Raw genomic sequence first — 16419 nt, 5'->3', positions numbered from 1 at the left:
GTACACCAACTTTCGAAGATGCGCCATTTCATGGCATATGTTCATCTAGTGGAGGGAGCCCTAGCAGTAAGAATCGATGGACCCGCCTGTGCTCAAGTCCTTCAGCAGGTCAGCCTGGTACGCCTGCAGGACCGCCATGGTGTGCAGGGAAGCACCAGCCTGACCCGCTGCCTGAAAAGCTTTCCCCACCAGCGAAGATGTCATACGGCACGGCTTGGTGGGAAGGGTCGGTTTTTTTAGGGACGATGAAGTCCCAGGGAGAGATAGCCCGCAAGCGCTCTCTTCCACCTGGGGCATCATCGAGTAGCCCCCGTGCCTTCAAGCATCCACGATAGTCGAATAAATCGACGCCGATGGCACCCAAGACACTGGACGAATAAGGTTTACTCCACGAGCGCACCAACTCCTCGTGGAGATCGCCAAAGAAGGGGAGACCGTCGCTGAGGCCCTCCCCAGCCCACCCGACGACAGAAATCTGTCGCTCAGTTTCTCGGCGCTTGGGGTTCTCGCGCCTGGGGCCAGTCTAGATGTAATCTTTCGACTGCATGAGTTACCACCTCGAGTAGCTCCTCACACGATTTATCGTCGCGGAGGAGCGCTCTGTGGTGGCACTTTCTGCTTCCCAGAAGCAAGAGATGAAGTCTCTCGGTCCGTTTCAGAAGTAGCGCCGGGCGCGATAGAGAAACGGACGTGAGGGCTTTCGCGATCCGGCGAGCGCGAGAGAAAGGGGCTGGTCCGTCTCACGCTGCTCAGCCGGATCGGCACGCGATCCACTCGATCTTCCTTTAAAAGGCGCAGGCGAGCGCGAAGCACCTTGATGGAAAACAGATCACAGTGCTCGTGACTCGCCCTCGCCCCGAGGATCGCGTGCTTTTCCCCAAGCACTCGAAACAAAAGTTATGACGATCGCGTCCTCGGAGAGCTGCCTCTGGCACGGAGGCAAGCATCTCCCTTCCTGATGCGTCATACTTTTTTTTTTTTTTTTCTTTTCTTTTATATATATTTTATATATACTTTTTTTTTTTTTTTTTTAGTTATTTATTTATTTATTTTTCTCCTTCTTCCTCACACACACTCACACACAATGCGGTCCTTGAAGACAAAAGACCTGAGGATGTTTCCGCGTTACATCTATTTATAACCTCCAGGTGTTCATGATCAGGTGACGTCACCTGACCGAGGTTATATAAGCCAAACTTTGGCGTGTTTGACACACGTGCTTCAACAACCGGTCGAACAAAAGACGTTCTCATTAGCGCATTCAGCGCAGCATCGAGAGTAGCTTTTGATAGGGAACTGTTCATTCCTGGAGATTCAAAGATCCTTACTCTGTGTGAGGTGGAGGTGTATGGAAAAGGTCAGAGCAAACAAGCAGATGTACTGTTCTGGGGGACCATTAATAATATTATTTAAATTAAAACTATCGTTTAAAAATGCCAAAGTTCGAGAGTTGCATGCTCTCAACAGTCTTTGGGGATATGAGTGCAGATAATCATTGCCGCCAAATACCGTGGGAGCGTTGCTGAGAACTGAGAATATGCTGTACCGACTAATAGTAGGTAGAAGTCTGGTCATATTGATTTTGTTTATAGGTGTTTTGTTTTAATTAAATTATCTGCCTTTTTATTTTAGTGGTGCGACTGGATTATTGCCTGACTGTGGCCTGACCATCTTGTCGAAATAGTGGATGTGAAAGGTATTTAACGTTTTAATGAAAAAGGGTTTTTATTTATTTTTAAATTGGAAAGTGAGTGCATCTTATTTAATGAATTCTCTAATTCTGTTGATTTTTCTGTTTGTAATGGACTGTTTCCTTTTAGGGATGCATGGTTACCGTTTACTTTATGGTTAAAATATTGTTTTGTTTCGTTTCTTTATTACCTTTTGTTTGTAAGTGTGGAGATCCGGAGTGGTAGAGATTGAGGTACTAGTGAATGTGTTTGGTTGTTGATTTTATGTTCGTGTACCTTGTATTGCCCACTGTTAATTGTGTTTTGTTTAGCCGGCGGTGGTTATCGGGTTGCCCTCACAGTGTGGATGACAGTGGTAAGGTGGCTGGGATTGTGTGGTGGTTTGGTCACTGTATTTCTGTGTCTTCTGTAGGTTTGCAGTGTGATTGCTGTGAGCTTGGCTGCTGTGAGAACACTTTGGCTTCTAGGCCCTTCTTTCACTTTCTTAGGCAACCTGTGGCCACCTAGGGCCAGTTTTCTTTTATTTCTTTTTCTTTATTTTGTGGGCATTTACATCCAAAAGGGTATGTGATATGTTTTAACATGTTTGACTTGTCTTTAATAAAAATGTATTTGATTCTTTAAAGTCACCTCATGGCCCCTTCTTTGGTTATTGACACAGTGATTGGTCATCATACCACAATTGGCGTAGTCGGCAGGGTCTGTTTTTTTTTTTGAGGTGGTTGTGAGGTGTTGCTTTATTGGGTTTTTTTTTTTGTATTTCTTTTTGTTGTTTGTTAGTAAACGGTAACCGTGCATGAAGACGATCATCGCAGACTCTGGTTCATGGACTATGGATTTTATTCATGTCTGAATTGCCTTCCTAAATAATTTGTCAACAGATATGGAGCAAGAACTAATAGACTTGCGGGAGCAAGTACGGGACTTGCAAGCACAAAATGAGGAGCTGAGGAGAGAGCTCCCCCCGCGCGGCAGCAGTGCTTCTAACCAACCTCACCCTTCTGTAATTAATGCCTCATCTCCAGTGTCTTTTAATAGGGTACTTTTTGTGCCTCGGGAGAGGAAGTGCCCGCGGTTTTATGGAAATATGGACTCCAACTTGAATATTGAGGACTGGATTGAGGAGGCTAAGGTGTGTATCGAGGGTAGGGGTTGGTCTGATAAGGAAAAGGGGGTGTTTCTGCTTGATCATCTGGGAAGGGAGGCCAGAATGGAGATAAAACTCCAATCTTCAGCTATCAGGGAAAATCCAGAAGCTGTTTTTGAAGTGTTAAAAGATTTGTATGGGGGGAGACGGACATTTGTGCAATTACAACAGAGGTTTTATGAGCGAAAACAAAAAGAAGGCGAATCACTTACCGAATTTTCTCATGCTCTTATGTCATTGATGGATGCAATTCTTAACGGGAACCCAGGCAGCGTTCGAATTCTGGCAAGTGCTTCGCGATCAGTTTGTTGAATATGTTCAAGATGTAATGCTGAAGCGTGAGTTAAAAAGATTTGTGAGGGAGAAACCATCTTCTACATTGCTGGAGGTTCGACGTGAAGCTCTTAGGTGGGTGGAAGAGGGAAATAAGGAAACAACTGCCTTATATTCTCAGTCATGGTGTAACGCTACTCATGGTAGGGTTATTGATATGGAGCCTAAGGTTAGGTTCCAGGATTCTACAGACTTAAAGGAGGTTAAGGAGATGTTAAAACAACAGCAAGTACAAATAAATTACCTTACCCAGCGTTTTGATAGTTTTATGTCTCAGAGGAATGATCCACCTGTTGTTCCTTCAACTAGGCAGAATTCTTCACGTCGATGCCTTCGCTGTAATAGAGTTGGGCATATCACCAGATATTGTCGGTCATCCTGGCCTGTTGAGTCAAATGCTAGGTCACCTCAGGCAAATGTCAATGAGACTTCTGTTGGGGAACCTGATAGTGTAGCCCCTCCTGCAATCTTGAGTCAGATCGCAGAGGAAGCTAGTGAAGCCGCACAAACTCCTGTGTGCCCTACTATTTTGCAGCGTCTTGTGGGCAAATGCCCTATTGTGACTGCGGTAATGGGGGGTTGAGATCTCATGTTTACTGGATACTGGGTCAATGGTAACTACTGTAACAGAGTCATTTTTTGAGAAACATTTTCGACAATTGAGGGTGGATGCTCTTAAAAAATGTAGTTGGCTTCAATTAAAAGCAGCTAATGGTCTTGCAATACCATATGTGGGTTATTTTGAAATAGATGTGATTGTGTTGGGGCAAACTCTTCCAAGGCAAGGTGTTTTGGTTGTGAAAGATCCGGTTGATACACTGTTCCATCAGAAGAAGGCACTTACTCCAGGCCTCTTGGGTATGAATGTAATTGGACAATGTTATAATGACTTGTTTGAAAAACATGGCCCAGCACTATTTTCAGTCCCTCAGGTCAGGCAGGCAGAGTTAGGCTGGAGAGATGCCTTGTCTCAGTGTCACCAAGCTGAGGAGTCCCCCGTCCCTGGATTTGTTGGTTATGTGAGAGTCCAGTCCTGCCAACCTGTCCAGATTCCGGCTGAACGATGAGGTTAGTACCTGCTTTGTGTTCAAAGAATATACAAAGTGGTAAAGTAGTTTTTTTAGAACCTCAGGGTCCAGAGGGTGGGGGCCTGCCTGCTGGAGTATTAATTTCACCTGCCTTGTTGCAGTGTACGCAAGGTGTGGTTCATGTACCAGTAGTTAATGTTGGTATGGAACCTTTATATTTGCCGCCAAGAATTAGATTGGGTAGCTTAATTATTGCGGAAATTATGAAATCTAATCAAGACATCTTTTTCAAGAAAGATTTATCACAGGATCCTAAAGCAGTGATTGTCCATTGTCAAACTATTACATCAGAGTCCAGTACTGATTTGCAGGGCTAGAATTCCTGGGCTTTCCAGATGCTGAGGGGAGGAAGTTAGAAGATTGTTGATTAAATATTCAGACGTTTTCGCTAAGCATGATGGTGATTTGGGTTGTTCAAATTTAATTGATCATCAAATTACCCTAATTGATGATATACCAGTGCGCCAGCGTTATCGTAGAATTCCGCCCAGTCAGTTCGAGGAAGTGAAGGCACATATTAGACAGTTGTTGGACAGTCACGTTATTAGGGAGAGTGGTAGCCCATATGCCTCACCAATTGTTTTGGTGAAGAAGAAAGATGGATCCTTAAGAATGTGTATAGATTACTGCCAGCTTAATGCAAGAACTCGTAAAGATGCCTATCCCCTACCAAGGATCGAGGAATCATTGGATGCCTTAACTGGAGCTAAGTGGTTTTCAACTTTGGATTTGGCAAGTGGATATAACCAGGTACCAGTTGCTGAAAGGGATCGATTTAAGACCGCTTTTTGCACTCCATTTGGGCTCTTTGAGTTTAATAGGATGCCATTTGGATTGTGCAATGCTCCAAGTACTTTTCAAAGATTGATGGAGCGAATTTTTGGAGATCAGAGTTTCCAAACTTTATTACTTTATTTGGATGATGTGATTGTTTTTCTACAACAGTTAAGCAACACCTTCAACGATTGGCGCTGGTGCTGGATCGTCTGAGACAACAGAACTTAAAGATAAAACTGAGCAAATGCTGCTTCTTTCGCGCAGAAGTGCGTTATTTGGGGCATGTGGTCTCTGCTACAGGGGTCAGTACAGATCCAGAGAAAATAGCAGCAGTAGCTAAGTGGAACCAGCCGCAAAATCTTCAAGAACTTCGATCTTTTCTTGGTTTTGCAAGTTACTATCGCCGGTTTGTTAAGAATTTTTCACAGATTGCTGCCCCCCTGAAAACATTAGTAGCGGACATGATCCGGGGACAGAAGAATAAATGACCCAAGATTAATTTAGGGACGAAATGGACTGACTTGTGTGAAAATGCTTTCAGGCCCTTAAATCTGCTTTGACCAAGGCTCCAGTCCTGGCTTATGCTGATTTTAGTAAATCTTTTATTTTGGACATTGATGCAAGCCACCAAGGTCTGGGTGCTATTTTGTCTCAAGAGCATGGAGGCAAATGTCGACCAGTGGCATTTGCAAGTAGAGGATTACGACCGTCCTGAAACGAAACATGCAGAACTATAGCTCAATGAAGCTGGAGTTTTGGCCCTGAAATGGGCTGTTGCAGAAAAGTTCAGAGAGTACCTGTTGGGTCAGAAATGTTTGGTATATACAGATAATAATCCCCTTAGCCATTTGCAAACTGCGAAGTTGGGAGCATTGGAGCAGCGTTGGGCTAATCAGTTGGCAGACTTTGATTTGGAAATAAAATACAAACCTGGACGCTCCAATGTTAACGCGGATGCCCTTTCTAGAAAAAGTATTGCGTCTGTGGCAGAACTGGCTATGACTACTGCAATGCCGAAGGAGGTGCATCAATGTGTTCATGACAGTCAGCATGTAATGGTCAGTGAAACAATTTTGGTTTTCCCTGAACAACCTAGAGAAAATCTTGGTGCCCTGCAAGAGGCTGACCCGGTTATTGGGCGATTCCTGGTGTTTTGGGGATCGTCAAAGACCCCCAGATGCTCAGGAGAGAGCGGTAGAGTCATCAGCGGTGCTTGAATTGGTGCGGCAGTGGGGGAAGCTGGTGAAGATGGAGGGGGTGCTGTATCGGAGATTCTGTCCCCAGGATGAACACAGAGAGATTCGTCAGGTTGTTTTACCAGCTGTCCTCAGGGAAAGGGTTCTCACAAGCCTGCATGATGACCATGGCCATCAAGGAATTGAGCGGACAGCAAGTTTAGTGAGAACACGGTGTTATTGGCCGTGTATGTTTAAGTTCATTGAGGAATGGTGTAAGAAATGCCAGCGCTGCACCCTAGCTAAAGTGGTGCAACCAAAAGTACGTAGCTTTATGGGACACCTGACAGCAGAAAGACCGCTAGACATTTTGGCCGTGGATTTTACATTGTTGGAACCTGCGTCAAATGGACTTGAAAATGTATTGGTGTTAACTGATGTATTTTCTAAGTTCACACAAGCTATCCCAACTAAAGACCAAACAGCAGCAACAGTGGCACGTGTTTTAGTGGAACGTTGGTTTTACTTATTTGGAGTACCACGACAAATTCATTCAGATCAGGGGCGGTGCTTTGAAAGTAAGCTGATTCAAGAATTATGCAGATTGTATGCTATTTCAAAAACTCGCACCACCCATATCGACCTCAAGGGAATGGTCAATGTGAACGTTTTAATAGAACAATGCATGATTTGCTGCGCACATTACCTCCAGAGGAAAAACGTCATTGGCCAGATCATCTTGCTCAGGTGGTTTTGCATATAATACCACAGAACACCAGTCTACTGGGTACGCCCCTTATGTCCTCATGTTCGGACAAGAGCCCCATTTGCCTGTTGACTTTCTGCTGGGACTGGATAGTCATGTCCAGAGTGATGCAGAGTGGGTTGTGGACCACAAAAATAATTTGGAAAGAATATTTACCAAGGCTCGAGGACGTCTTCAGTATGCTACAGAATACCGAGCTCGACTAAATGATCTTCAGGTGCGACATGAAAAGTTAAGTGAGGGGCAGGTGGTGTATCGGAGAGCACATAACTTCAAGGGCAGAAATAAGATCCAAGATGCATGGGATTCAACCCCTTATAAAGTGATTCGATGTCTAGATGGACATGGAGCTGTGTATGCTGTCGCACCGGCAGATGGAGTTGATGGGATCAGAAACATTCATCGTTCTGAATTGCGTCCAGCCTATGTCTCTCCAGATGACCCTGGCCTCCCTAATCTAGTTGACCATCAGGACACTGCTAGAGAAGCAGATGAAGACATGGTAATGATTTCATTGATGCCTGGGAGTGTATCTACTCAAGATAAAGCTCAACTTCTGTCCAGACCTCAATCTTTGCAGGAAGATATCAATTCGTCCTTGACTTCAGTAGGTGATGTTGAAGCCCATCTTCCTTCACAACATGAAGCGGTAGTAAGGCGTACAAGAAGGGTAACAGCTGGATGCCATTCAAACCCATATCATCTCCCTAGGCCTGTATGCATTAGTGAAACTCAGTTAAATGGTCCGGTTACTCCTCTTATGATGGGGCTGTCCAATAATAACCCCACCGTAGTGTTTCGCCCATGGTTGTAGGGGGGCTAATGTAATCGACGGGACGGCGATTTAAATTGAAGGGGGTAGATTGTAATGGGATATGGGTTGGGCACTACAAGTCCCAGCAGCCCCAGGGCTCTTAAAAGGAAGTAGTAAGGTTGTGTTTGTTCTTTTCACTTCCGTTTTTTTGATTTTGGGGAAAGGTGGCGTGGAATGTAGAGTGGCATGTAGGTAAGGAGATTTGAGTGATGCATTCTTACTACTTTGTTAGTTTTATCGATTGCATAATGAATTGATGTTGTGGTAGATGTTACTTTGGGGATATGAGCGCAGATAATCATTGCCGCCAAATACCGCGGGAGCGTTGCTGAGAACTGAGAATATGCTGTACCGACTAATAGTAGGTAGAAGTCTGGTCATATTGATTTTGTTTATAGGTGTTTTGTTTTAATTAAATTATCTGCCTTTTTATTTTAGTGGTGTGACTGGATTATTGCCTGACTGTGGCCTGACCATCTTGTCGAAATAGTGGATGTGAAAGGTATTTAACGTTTTAATGAAAAAGGGTTTTTATTTATTTTAAATTGGAAAGTGAGTGCATCTTATTTAATGAATTCTCTAATTCTGTTGATTTTTCTGTTTGTAATGGACTGTTTCCCCCTTTTAGGGATGCATGGTTACCGTTTACTTTATGGTTAAAATATTGTTTTGTTTCGTTTTCTTTATTACCTTTTGTTTGTAAGTGTGGGAGATCCGGAGTGGTAGAGATTGAGGTACTAGTGAATGTGTTTGGTTGTTGATTTTATGTTCGTGTACCTTGTATTGCCCACTGTTAATTGTGTTTTGTTTAGCCGGTGGTGGTTATCGGGTTGCCCTCACAGTGTGGATGACAGTGGTAAGGTGGCTGGGATTGTGTGGTGGTTTGGTCACTGTATTTCTGTGTCTTCTGTAGGTTTGCAGTGTGATTGCTGTGAGCTTGGCTGCTGTGAGAACACTTTGGCTTCTAGGCCCTTCTTTCACTTTCTTAGGCAACCTGTGGCCACCTAGGGCCAGTTTTCTTTTATTTCTTTTTCTTTATTTTGTAGGCATTTACATCCAAAGGGTATGTGATATGTTTTAACATGTTTGACTTGTCTTTAATAAAAATGTATTTGATTCTTTAAAGTCACCTCATGGCCCCTTCTTTTGGTTATTGACACAGTGATTGGTCATCATACCACAATTGGCGTAGTCGGCAGGGTCTGTTTTTTTTTTTTTAGGTGGTTGTGAGGTGTTGCTTTATTGGTTTTTTTTTTTGTATTTCTTTTTGTTGTTTGTTAGTAAACGGTAACCGTGCATGAAGACGATCATCGCAGACTCTGGTTCATGGACTATGGATTTTATTCATGTCTGAATTGCCTTCCTAAATAATTTGTCAACAGATATGGAGCAAGAACTAATAGACTTGCGGGAGCAAGTATGCGGGACTTGCAAGCACAAAATGAGGAGCTGAGGAGAGAGAAGCTCCCAGCAGCGGCAGCAGTGCTTCTAACCAACCTCACCCTTCTGTAATTAATGCCTCATCTCCAGTGTCTTTTAATAGGGTACTTTTTGTGCCTCGGGAGAGGAAGTGCCCATGGTTTTTATGGAAATATGGACTCCAACTTGAATATTGAGGACTGGATTGAGGAGGCTAAGGTGTGTATCGAGGGTAGGGGTTGGTCTGATAAGGAAAGGGGGTGTTTCTGCTTGATCATCTGGGAGGAGGCCAGAATGGAGATAAAACTCAATCTTCAGCTATCAGGGAAAATCCAGAAGCTGTTTTTGAAGTGTTAAAAAGATTTGTATGGGGGAGACGGACATTTGTGCAATTACAACAGAGGTTTTATGGCGAAAACAAAAGAAGGCGAATCACTTACCGAATTTTCTCATGCTCTTATGTCATTGATGGATGCAATTCTTAACGGGAACCCAGGCAGCGTTCCGAATTCTGGCAAAGTGCTTCGCGATCAGTTTGTTGAATATGTTCAAGATGTAATGCTGAAGCGTGAGTTAAAAAGATTTGTGAGGGAGAAACCATCTTCTACATTGCTGGAGGTTCGACGTGAAGCTCTTAGGTGGGTGGAAGAGGGAATAAGGAAACAACTGCCTTATATTCTCAGTCATGGTGTAACGCTACTCATGGTAGGGTTATTGATATGGAGCCTAAGGTTAGGTTCCAGGATTCTACAGACTTAAAGGAGGTTAAGGAGATGTTAAAACAACAGCAAGTACAAATAAATTACCTTACCCAGCGTTTTGATAGTTTTATGTCTCAGAGGAATGATCCACCTGTTGTTCCTTCAACTAGGCAGAATTCTTCACGTCGATGCCTTCGCTGTAATAGAGTTGGGCATATCACCAGATATTGTCGGTCATCCTGGCCTGTTGAGTCAAATGCTAGGTCACCTCAGGCAAATGTCAATGAGACTTCTGTTGGGAACCTGATAGTGTAGCCCCCTCCTGCAATCTTGAGTCAGATCGCAGAGGAAGCTAGTGAAGCCGCACAAACTCCTGTGTGCCCTACTATTTTGCAGCGTCTTGTGGGCAAATGCCCTATTGTGACTGCGGTAATGGGGGGGGTTGAGATCTCATGTTTACTGGATACTGGGTCAATGGTAACTACTGTAACAGAGTCATTTTTTGAGAAACATTTTCGACAATTGAGGGTGGATGCTCTTAAAAAATGTAGTTGGCTTCAATTAAAAGCAGCTAATGGTCTTGCAATACCATATGTGGGTTATTTTGAAATAGATGTGATTGTGTTGGGGCAAACTCTCTTCCAAGGCAAGGTGTTTTGGTTGTGAAAGATCCGGTTGATACACTGTTCCATCAGAAGAAGGCACTTACTCCAGGCCTCTTGGGTATGAATGTAATTGGACAATGTTATAATGACTTGTTTGAAAAACATGGCCCAGCACTATTTTCAGTCCCTCAGGTCAGGCAGGCAGAGTTAGGCTGGAGAGATGCCTTGTCTCAGTGTCACCAAGCTGAGAGTCCCCGTCCTGGATTTGTTGGTTATGTGAGAGTCCAGTCCTGCCAACCTGTCCAGATTCCGGCTGGAACGATGAGGTTAGTACCTGCTTTGTGTTCAAAGAATATACAAAGTGGTAAAGTAGTTTTTTTAGAACCTCAGGGTCCAGAGGGTGGGGGCCTGCCTGCTGGAGTATTAATTTCACCTGCCTTGTTGCAGTGTACGCAAGGTGTGGTTCATGTACCAGTAGTTAATGTTGGTATGGAACCTTTATATTTGCCGCCAAGAATTAGATTGGGTAGCTTAATTATTGCGGAAATTATGAAATCTAATCAAGACATCTTTTTCAAGAAAGATTTATCACAGGATCCTAAAGCAGTGATTGTCCATTGTCAAACTATTACATCAGAGTCCAGTACTGATTTGCAGGGGCTAGAATTCCCTGGGCTTTCAGATGCTGAGGGGGAGGAAGTTAGAAGATTGTTGATTAAATATTCAGACGTTTTCGCTAAGCATGATGGTGATTTGGGTTGTTCAAATTTAATTGATCATCAAATTACCCTAATTGATGATATACCAGTGCGCCAGCGTTATCGTAGAATTCCGCCCAGTCAGTTCGAGGAAGTGAAGGCACATATTAGACAGTTGTTGGACAGTCACGTTATTAGGGAGAGTGGTAGCCCATATGCCTCACCAATTGTTTTGGTGAAGAAGAAAGATGGATCCTTAAGAATGTGTATAGATTACTGCCAGCTTAATGCAAGAACTCGTAAAGATGCCTATCCCCTACCAAGGATCGAGAATCATTGGATGCCTTAACTGGAGCTAAGTGGTTTTCAACTTTGGATTTGGCAAGTGGATATAACCAGGTACCAGTTGCTGAAAGGGATCGATTTAAGACCGCTTTTTGCACTCCATTTGGGCTCTTTGAGTTTAATAGGATGCCATTTGGATTGTGCAATGCTCCAAGTACTTTTCAAAGATTGATGGAGCGAATTTTTGGAGATCAGAGTTTCCAAACTTTATTACTTTATTTGGATGATGTGATTGTTTTTCTACAACAGTTAAGCAACACCTTCAACGATTGGCGCTGGTGCTGGATCGTCTGAGACAACAGAACTTAAAGATAAAACTGAGCAAATGCTGCTTCTTTCGCGCAGAAGTGCGTTATTTGGGGCATGTGGTCTCTGCTACAGGGGTCAGTACAGATCCAGAGAAAATAGCAGCAGTAGCTAAGTGGAACCAGCCGCAAAATCTTCAAGAACTTGATCTTTTCTTGGTTTTGCAAGTTACTATCGCCGGTTTGTTAAGAATTTTTCACAGATTGCTGCCCCCCTGAAAACATTAGTAGCGGACATGATCCGGGGACAGAAGAATAAATGACCCAAGATTAATTTAGGGACGAAATGGACTGACTTGTGTGAAAATGCTTTCCAGGCCCTTAAATCTGCTTTGACCAAGGCTCCAGTCCTGGCTTATGCTGATTTTAGTAAATCTTTTATTTTGGACATTGATGCAAGCCACCAAGGTCTGGGTGCTATTTTGTCTCAAGAGCATGGAGGCAAATGTCGACCAGTGGCATTTGCAAGTAGAGGATTACGACCGTCTGAACGAAACATGCAGAACTATAGCTCAATGAAGCTGGAGTTTTTGGCCCTGAAATGGGCTGTTGCAGAAAAGTTCAGAGAGTACCTGTTGGGTCAGAAATGTTTGGTATATACAGATAATAATCCCCTTAGCCATTTGCAAACTGCGAAGTTGGGAGCATTGGAGCAGCGTTGGGCTAATCAGTTGGCAGACTTTGATTTGGAAATAAAATACAAACCTGGACGCTCCAATGTTAACGCGGATGCCCTTTCTAGAAAAAGTATTGCGTCTGTGGCAGAACTGGCTATGACTACTGCAATGCCGAAGGAGGTGCATCAATGTGTTCATGACAGTCAGCATGTAATGGTCAGTGAAACAATTTTGGTTTCCTGAACAACCTAGAAAATCTTGGTGCCCTGCAAGAGGCTGACCCGGTTATTGGGCGATTCCTGGTGTTTTGGGATCGTCAAAGACCCCCAGATGCTCAGGAGAGAGCGGTAGAGTCATCAGCGGTGCTTGAATTGGTGCGGCAGTGGGAAGCTGGTGAAGATGGAGGGGTGCTGTATCGGAGATTCTGTCCCCAGGATGAACACAGAGAGATTCGTCAGGTTGTTTTACCAGCTGTCCTCAGGGAAAGGGTTCTCACAAGCCTGCATGATGACCATGGCCATCAAGGAATTGAGCGGACAGCAAGTTTAGTGAGAACACGGTGTTATTGGCCGTGTATGTTTAAGTTCATTGAGGAATGGTGTAAGAAATGCCAGCGCTGCACCCTAGCTAAAGTGGTGCAACCAAAAGTACGTAGCTTTATGGGACACCTGACAGCAGAAAGACCGCTAGACATTTTGGCCGTGGATTTTACATTGTTGGAACCTGCGTCAAATGGACTTGAAAATGTATTGGTGTTAACTGATGTATTTTCTAAGTTCACACAAGCTATCCCAACTAAAGACCAAACAGCAGCAACAGTGGCACGTGTTTTAGTGTGGAACGTTGGTTTTACTTATTTGGAGTACCACGACAAATTCATTCAGATCAGGGGCGTGTGCTTTGAAAGTAAGCTGATTCAAGAATTATGCAGATTGTATGCTATTTCAAAAACTCGCACCACCCTTATCGACCTCAAGGAATGGTCAATGTGAGCGTTTTAATAGAACAATGCATGATTTGCTGCGCACATTACCTCCAGAGGAAAAACGTCATTGGCCAGATCATCTTGCTCAGGTGGTTTTGCATATAATACCACAGAACACCAGTCTACTGGGTACGCCCCTTATGTCCTCATGTTCGGACAAGAGCCCCATTTGCCTGTTGACTTTCTGCTGGGACTGGATAGTCATGTCCAGAGTGATGCAGAGTGGGTTGTGGACCACAAAAATAATTTGGAAAGAATATTTACTAAGGCTCGAGGACGTCTTCAGTATGCTACAGAATACCGAGCTCGACTAAATGATCTTCAGGTGCGACATGAAAAGTTAAGTGAGGGGCAGGTGGTGTATCGGAGAGCACATAACTTCAAGGGCAGAAATAAGATCCAAGATGCATGGGATTCAACCCCTTATAAAGTGATTCGATGTCTAGATGGACATGGAGCTGTGTATGCTGTCGCACCGGCAGATGGAGTTGATGGGATCAGAAACATTCATCGTTCTGAATTGCGTCCAGCCTATGTCTCTCAGATGACCCTGGCCTCCTAATCTAGTTGACCATCAGGACACTGCTAGAGAAGCAGATGAAGACATGGTAATGATTTCATTGATGCCTGGGAGTGTATCTACTCAAGATAAAGCTCAACTTCTGTCCAGACCTCAATCTTTGCAGGAAGATATCAATTCGTCCTTGACTTCAGTAGGTGATGTTGAAGCCCATCTTCCTTCACAACATGAAGCGGTAGTAAGGCGTACAAGAAGGGTAACAGCTGGATGCCATTCAAACCCATATCATCTCCCTAGGCCTGTATGCATTAGTGAAACTCAGTTAAATGGTCCGGTTACTCCTCTTATGATGGGGCTGTCCAATAATAACCCCACCGTAGTGTTTCGCCCATGGTTGTAGGGGGGCTAATGTAATCGACGGGACGGCGATTTAAATTGAAGGGGGTAGATTGTAATGGGATATGGGTTGGGCACTACAAGTCCCAGCAGCCCCAGGGCTCTTAAAGGAAGTAGTAAGGTTGTGTTTGTTCTTTTCACTTCCGTTTTTGATTTTGGGGAAAGGTGGCGTGGAATGTAGAGTGGCATGTAGGTAAGAGATTTGAGTGATGCATTCTTACTACTTTGTTAGTTTTATCGATTGCATAATGAATTGATGTTGTGGTAGATGTTACTTTGGGGATATGAGCGCAGATAATCATTGCCGCCAAATACCGCGGGAGCGTTGCTGAGAACTGAGAATATGCTGTACCGACTAATAGTAGGTAGAAGTCTGGTCATATTGATTTTGTTTATAGGTGTTTTGTTTTAATTAAATTATCTGCCTTTTTATTTTAGTGGTGTGACTGGATTATTGCCTCACTGTGGCCTGACCATCTTGTCGAAATAGTGGATGTGAAAGGTATTTAACGTTTTAATGAAAAAGGGTTTTTATTTATTTTTAAATTGGAAAGTGAGTGCATCTTATTTAATGAATTCTCTAATTCTGTTGATTTTTCTGTTTGTAATGGACTGTTTCCCCCTTTTAGGGATGCATGGTTACCGTTTACTTTATGGTTAAAATATTGTTTTGTTTCGTTTCTTTATTACCTTTTGTTTGTAAGTGTGGAGATCCGGAGTGGTAGAGATTGAGGTACTAGTGAATGTGTTTGGTTGTTGATTTTATGTTCGTGTACCTTGTATTGCCCACTGTTAATTGTGTTTTGTTTAGCCGGCGGTGGTTATCGGGTTGCCCTCACAGTGTGGATGACAGTGGTAAGGTGGCTGGGATTGTGTGGTGGTTTGGTCACTGTATTTCTGTGTCTTCTGTAGGTTTGCAGTGTGATTGCTGTGAGCTTGGCTGCTGTGAGAACACTTTGGCTTCTAGGCCCTTCTTTCACTTTCTTAGGCAACCTGTGGCCACCTAGGGCCAGTTTTCTTTTATTTCTTTTTCTTTATTTTGTGGGCATTTACATCCAAAAGGGTATGTGATATGTTTTAACATGTTTGACTTGTCTTTAATAAAAATGTATTTGATTCTTTAAAGTCACCTCATGGCCCCTTCTTTTGGTTATTGACACAGTGATTGGTCATCATACCACAATTATTACAATCTGAATATTACAGATAAAATTGCATTTTATGAACTTTTATTTACAGCTCAATGTGCTGCAAGAAAGAGATGATGATGATGGGGAAACCTAAACTTCAGATCAGCTTTGACGTTCTTCATTTTACCTGCTGGGATATTCTCCAGTCTTCAATGTTGGTTACAATGAAATTGTGAAAATTGAAACTACGGATTCATAAAACTGAAAATGCTAACTGATTTCCGCAAAGCTGCTTTGAAATAATTAGTATTTAAGTTTAAGTTTGTCAATACACTTCTTTATTGTTATATAAATATTGTGCTTTGACTTTTGATCCATATTGGTAGTCTTTTTATAGGACTGTTTGGTTATGAGAATGTCCAAAAATAGTTCGGCATGGATTCAACCAATTGTCCAAAGGTTTATTAGACACGACCGAATCGTTGTCATTCAAAAACGTCCAGATCTAGTGCAACTATATCAATCCAACTACATGCTTTAATTCTATTCACAGCTCGTTTATATCAAAACCATCACAGAAGGTGGAAGTACCGTCTATATGGTCCTCCGCTTGCTAGATAAGGAATGAACCGAGCGCTCTGATTGGTCAAAGTCCTCTTTCATTGCTGTTGCTTGATTTAAGTGCTGTGCGTGCACAAAGGTGCCACTAGGAGATTTGTAGAGCCCACTCACCTGTGTCTGAGACAGTGTTTATATACAATGTGTGTGTAAATATCAGTTAAACTGCATTTTAACATTATGGTGAAGAGTCATTTTGCGGCAACACATTTTATGCCATTTCAGAAGTACCTCTTCATTTAAGATAATCGTATATTTTTAAGAAGGCAGAGAGAAAGCAGTGAATGGG

General features: G+C 43.1%; 1 protein-coding gene and 2 long non-coding RNA genes across 5 annotated transcripts in view; all 3 read left to right on the top strand.

Moving 5' to 3' along the window:
* The window catches only part of LOC122349004, a 495348-nt gene that overhangs the window by 33007 nt on the left and 445922 nt on the right, over nucleotides 1-16419 (top strand). The window lies entirely within an intron of this gene.
* On the top strand, nucleotides 7025-8840 carry LOC122349043. Of its 3 annotated transcripts, XR_006251394.1 has the most exons (4): nucleotides 7025-7983; nucleotides 8060-8152; nucleotides 8230-8293; nucleotides 8705-8840. It is a non-coding gene; the product is annotated as an uncharacterized LOC122349043 (long non-coding RNA). The 3 variants fall into 3 exon arrangements; XR_006251395.1 differs by having other exon boundaries at nucleotides 7025-8152; XR_006251396.1 differs by lacking the exon at nucleotides 8705-8840 and adding an exon at nucleotides 8420-8471 and having other exon boundaries at nucleotides 7025-8152.
* LOC122349052 lies at nucleotides 14530-14842 on the top strand. Its single transcript, XR_006251406.1, has 3 exons — nucleotides 14530-14575; nucleotides 14651-14743; nucleotides 14821-14842. It is a non-coding gene; the product is annotated as an uncharacterized LOC122349052 (long non-coding RNA).

This window comes from Puntigrus tetrazona, chromosome 7, assembly GCF_018831695.1.
Source record: "Puntigrus tetrazona isolate hp1 chromosome 7, ASM1883169v1, whole genome shotgun sequence".
Taxonomy (NCBI): Eukaryota; Metazoa; Chordata; class Actinopteri; order Cypriniformes; family Cyprinidae; genus Puntigrus; species Puntigrus tetrazona.
Note: the sequence above shows the minus strand (reverse complement) of the source record. Positions and strands in the feature narration are given on the sequence as shown.